This window comes from Anser anser (assembly GCF_964211835.1).
Source record: "Anser anser genome assembly, chromosome: 1".
Classification (NCBI taxonomy): domain Eukaryota; kingdom Metazoa; phylum Chordata; class Aves; order Anseriformes; family Anatidae; genus Anser; species Anser anser.
This window is the reverse complement of record NC_139720.1, coordinates 169,194,751-169,200,621: the sequence shown is the minus strand read 5'-3', so window position 1 is coordinate 169,200,621 and position 5,871 is coordinate 169,194,751. Positions and strand designations below refer to the sequence as shown.

Genomic DNA, 5,871 nt, shown 5'->3' with positions numbered 1-5,871 from the left:
CTCATCCCCAAGGACTAGGTTGCAAGCACCTTCCACAGAGTTAGTACGGCTCTCAGGAATCAGCAGCAGGATGCCAGTCAACATAACTGCAGCTACTTTGGTCAGACGTTCCAGAAAGGATTAACCAAAGGGTTAATGCCTTTTTCAGAATTTTGAGAACTGGAGCACAAAAAAAAAAATGGAGCTTGGAATATGTGATGTCCTGATACAGTTTTAAATTTTTGGCAGGTTTAAACAAATTTATGCAGCATTCATGGGCATTTACAATTAGAAATCATGGTCTATTTAAATCCTAATAAATATCTTCTGCTGAACTGTGTCAAAACAAAGTGTGAGATACCTTCAGTGGATTCCTTAAACAAATAATATTAAACTTACTTAAATAATGCCCTCCAGGTATTATACTGAAACACCTGTTTTATTGAGCAACATCTACTCTCATGGGAAATAAGTTCAAAGCCAATATAGTAGCATACAAAATGTTTTTGCCAGATACAAATGCTGCCTACGTTCAGTATTGCAAATGGAAATTTTTTTTCCATTTGCAGTCATCTTTCCTTAATAACGCAAGGTCATTTATACAACATGACTATTTTCATCTGTATGAAAGAGATTATCATTGGAAACATTAAACTGCAACTCTATTTTTAAAAGACTTTGTTGAGTTTAAAGGAAAGAAAAAGTAAACCTTTTACCCAGATGAGGTTTAAATGTTCATTCAGAAAGGGGGAAAATAGTTTTGTATTTCCCCTTGGTCATCAACAAGAGCCTAAAATGAAACCCATCCAAGTGAATGAAGAGATCTCAGTTTCCCTAATAAATTTTGGATTATGGCTAACTCATTGATTTCAACAGTACAATATCTAACTGGGTTGAAATGATCCAATTCTTATCTCTCTATATATCAAGAATTACACAAAATTAATAGTAAATATAAAGTGAGATTATACTCAGGCCTTGCTAATGCTGAATTATTATTCAGAGTTAAAATTTAATTTGCAATACACATTTGTTTTGGGAATTATAACAGAAGCAGAGAAGAATAAATGGGAGCAAGTCAAGGCTACTTTGTTGATGCTATTTATGCCTTTTAGCTGATACTTTTGTTTAGTTTTAGTTATAGGCAAAGTTGTCATTGATTTCAGATATGACAGAATTTTATCGGTTGTACTTCTCGTCTGTGTTTCATTTAAGAATCATGGTAGTTAAGTCCTCTGAGTAGGCAGAGAAGGATACATGATTATATTTAGAGACTTTTCCACTACTCAGATTTTTCCACTTATTATAGTTTGATTGAGCCCTTCGTAAACACTAAAACCCACTGAGGGCTGGGCGTGAACATTTCCAGAATTAATGGCAAATGAACATTTTCAAAACTAATGTTCTAGCTAAAACAATTTCCTAGTAAAGTGTTCACAAGCAACAATCTTCCTGCAGTTCTCAGCTTTGCAAAACAATTTAATCATATGTTAAAGACAACTGGGAAAATAGTTGTCTAAGTTTCAACCTCTGCTAGAAACACAACTTTTAATATTTCCAGTGATCTTTCCTAATTCCTTTTGGAAAGAGCTTTTATTCTGGTACCTGTCAGTTCAGTTTGCGTTTTCTGGAATCATCTCCAATGAGATGATTACCCCAGAGTCATTAAACTGAAATTTAGGAATAAACACAACCAAATAAACAGAAATATGTGAAAGTTTCTTGGTTGACTTTGACAAGCAAATCAATTTGCCAGAAAAGGGCTGTCGTCCTTCCAGCCAACAATCAGGGTCCTGATCTGAATCAGAATAACTATTTCAGATTTAGTTTGACTCTCTGTGCGTACCAGCTGGTGTCCCAATATCATCTCCACTTTTGTAATATTAGCTGGAGTGTATGAGTTCTATCTACCCGCACACCATTACATGCAGCTTCTCGCTTTGTACATTAGCTTTGTTGATTGTGGCTTGGGTTTGGTAAACTCAGTGTTTTCTGCCAGATTAGACAGGAATGGACTGAAGCTCTTGAAGTAAGAGACAGCTGAAATCAGTAAAATCCAACTGCGCTTGCAGAAAAATCAACAACACAAAATCAAAACCAAAACCAAACCCAGCAGTAATAAACAATCAGTTTCCCTGAAGACACTTCAAAGATTTTGTTGTCATATCCTTTCTTCAGCTGTGCCATGCCTCATTCCTCCATTCAGCTTCTCTTCCGCTCTCCCCAGTTGTGGGGAGAAGAGCAAGGGCATCATACACAAGGCATCTTATCACCAGTAAATGGTAGTTAGCTGGAGGAAGAATGTTCAGAGGAGATGAAGCTTAACCCCTCCTTCTGTTCTGTGGGCATATATACTGAAGCCAAAGCTCACCTTGCAGGGCATGGAGATAACATGGAGATAACATTTTCTCCTGGAAGAGGGAGAGATGAAGAAAGATTTATAACTTTCAGGGTAGCCAGCATTATCCCAGGATCTGCTGGTGTGATAGCAGAGAAAAGCTGCTTTACCTGATTTTGAGGTAATATAAATCTGGCTGTTGGATGCATTTTTGCAAGGTAAAAATATATACATATATATCCTGCAAACTCAGCTATATTATTTCTAACTATAGTTTTACATCAGTTCATAGCTTAACATGATAAGCATGTTTTTCATGAGTCCAAGGAAAGGCTGAAAATTTTTTATCATTCAAACTCAAAGGGATGGAAAAGGAAAATCTCATTGGTGAAAAGGAGGGCTCAGCCAGCCCTACAGCAGTTTGACCTGAAGATAGCCTCTAGCAGCCACCAATGCAGCTGTCAGTGGAGTTTTCAATAGCCAGATGTTGTTACTGGAAAATACATTCCAGAGTTCATTGGAGCTACTTATAGTCCTGACCTTGTATGACCAAGGCAGCTGATTCCATCACTAAAAAAAGGTTTTGCAGATTAAGCTGAATGTGAAGCTTCAGCTATAGAATTATACGGTATTTTGCTAGCAAAAGTGTAATGACTAGAACATGCACGTGCCTTTTTTCTATGCCAATGCAACTACTTTCTGAAAAATTTTAACCTGTTCTATATATCACACGAGCTCAGCTTATCATTCAAGCGATGAGTGGAGTTGATCTACTTTCTCACCATCTGAGCACTTGGTTAATTTACTGTCTGGTTCCTTTAAAAATCTTCTTGTCCTGTTGTAGCTTTATTGTCCTTCAGGGTGAATATTGTAAGATAACTGGAAAAAGTTTTTGTGAAAAAAATAATATCCTCCCTTTCTGCAAAACAAGAAGGATTTTCAAGGTCCTGGAATGTGCTTGTTCCTCAGCCACCCACAGAATGCGTGGCAAAATTAAATACATCTGACATGTACAGTACATCATGTCATGCCTGCTGATGTGATCCAATAGAGTACTAAGCATTACTCAATGCAAGGCTTATAGAAATGAAAGAGAGATACTGATTGCTTAATATTTACTTACAGTTTGCGAAACAGGACGAATAATCACACCTTGATTTCAGGGGCTTTTTTTTTTCCTAATTCCTGTATGGAAAAAAAAAAAAAAAAGAAAGACTTATTTTTTCCTAACATCATATAATGTTTGCTAAGATATATGGTTGGGGGCTTGCAATTATAATGAGTTTACAGTATGAGATGTCCCTTTTCAGCAGTGAGACAGGCGAGGAAGTGGAGGACAGGTTATTTAAAACCAGACCCTGTAAACAAGGACGATTTATATTATTTTACAGGGTTCTGAATCTACACCTGAAATGCTGTCAAAGGTGCCATGCTACCATTGTCCATATGAGCCCTAACAATGAGTAATCCACATGAATCTGTAGTACATTTTACAACTTACAATGTTAATGCCAAGTTGCCTTGAATTTCAACACTACCTAGAAAAATACCTGTTCAGTTTTGATTGGATGAGAAACAGTACGTACCATTTCCAGATTTCACCCACTGGACGGGTGTCCCATGATACTAAAGTTTCAACATACTCATGTTAGGCATGCCCTGTGGGTTTGGATAAAAGCATTGTCAAGCCTTAACCTCCTCCTTTCTTTCTCACCTTATACATTAAACAGAAAGCAGATGGCAGCAGTCACTCCCATCACAGCCTCATTTTTCCAGGTCTTTTATTTTTTGTTTAATAAATGCCACTTCAGCTGTGGGGTTTTGTTTGTTTGTTTGTTTTTGTTAATTTGTTTTTTATACTTTTGGCTTGCTCCAATTCTTGCCATTGCACACAGAAGAGATAACTCTTTGGATAACCTCTATTTGGTCTGCTTATGTGGTCTGTCAAAGGTGATCAGATCTTCAGCAGCTGTACATTTTTTTGTGTTACTGCAGACAGTCTTGTACATGTTATAGCCTCTCCATTACTTCTTCCTTTGGTTTATTGTACACAAAATATTCCAGAACTTTGCCATATGCCCATATGCTTTTTTTTTTTTTTTTTTGCAATTTTCTCTAGAATTTGCAGTTATTTTTCTGTATTCCGTGCTGTATAGGAGGATGTTTCACGGGACCAAGGGACTTAATTTTTCTGGTCTTTCTAAATGCATGAGGTATTTGTACTATGTTGCTTCTCTAATACATTCAGGTTCTTATGTACAGTCTCCACTTTGTCAATTTTTAGATTTCTTATCATATGTGTAATCACTCTGTCATTTTAGATTTTGTTAATACTTGAATACATCATAGGCATCAGAGGACTATTACATTAAAATGCATTTTTAAGAAGAAATAAAAGAGAACATGACCTTTTATAATTATGAATAGGAATGTATTTCTTATGGCAGATAATAAGAGGAACTGTTGAGAACAATAAGAAAACTAATAAATAAGGTAAAGAATTGTTTTACATAGTGAAAATATATCTTCTTTCACTGCATAAAGACTGTCAGTCCAAGAAACTTCTTTTTTGGCTGACTGTACCTAGTTATTATTAGCAGTAAACATTTCACCAGTTGTTCATAGATAGAAGGCAAAAAAAAATTAATGAATCATCCTACCTAAGGTAAACTTTGAACCAACTCTGCAGTTAACTCCAAGATTAAATTCACTTTGAATATCAACGAACTTTTATCTTTTATACTTACTAACAATAAAGCATTTGACTATTTGAAACATTTATCTAACATTACTGTGAAAGGAAGCTTTTGGCAGTGTCATAGCCAAAAAGACACAGAACAATTTTTAAAAGAGCAGTAGAATCTCATCTTTTTCTCTCTCTCTCTCTCTTTTTTTTTTTTTAATAGACACTGCTTACCTCACAGATTCCTGAGTGAAAATTAAAGGCTGAGTTTATAAAATTACCAGCCCTACCCATGTCAGATCTTCTTCACATATTTCAGTTGAAAAAATTAGAGAGGGGACATTAAGGTTTATAGAAACCCACAATTATGAAGGAACAAATATGTGTAGAACCATTAGAAGTGCATTTGAAGAGAAATCTGTGAAAAACTGTTGATTACCAGACTGAAAAGCAATTGCGGAATTGTAAAGCAGTGAGAGATTTTATTCTGCAGAGTCCTGATCACTGGGAAGACTATTTGGTGAACATGGCATGCTGGCTTGTCTGGCACACAGAGTCTGATGCCCTCCAGACTAAATGGCTATTACAGAAATGAGTCTGCATAGGACTGTGTTTTTATGGTATGTCTACACTGCTAAAAACAAGGAGGTCAGGGACCGAGCTCTAGCATGGGTCTCCTGATGACTCAGACCCCTTACAAGAGTAGTTTATTCCCTAGTTTTGGTCTGGAGCACTTCAGCCAGCTCTTCCAAAGTGCTCTTGGGAGCCAGCACTAAGCACCACACAGAGGAACTAAGCCATGATACATGGCCGAGGTTTGGTCTGGAGCCTTCTATTTAGTAGTATAGACACAGCTCCACAGATCTGCTCC

At 36.6% G+C, this 5,871-nt stretch overlaps 1 long non-coding RNA gene across 1 annotated transcript; it reads right to left on the bottom strand.

The window, feature by feature from the left end:
- Positions 1 to 399: 399 nt before the first annotated feature.
- On the bottom strand, positions 400 to 3,795 carry LOC310898423. Its single transcript, XR_014583288.1, has 3 exons — positions 3,725 to 3,795; positions 3,441 to 3,502; positions 400 to 2,390 (listed from the first exon to the last, which is right to left on the bottom strand). It is a non-coding gene; the product is annotated as an uncharacterized lncRNA (long non-coding RNA).
- Positions 3,796 to 5,871: the final 2,076 nt, after the last annotated feature.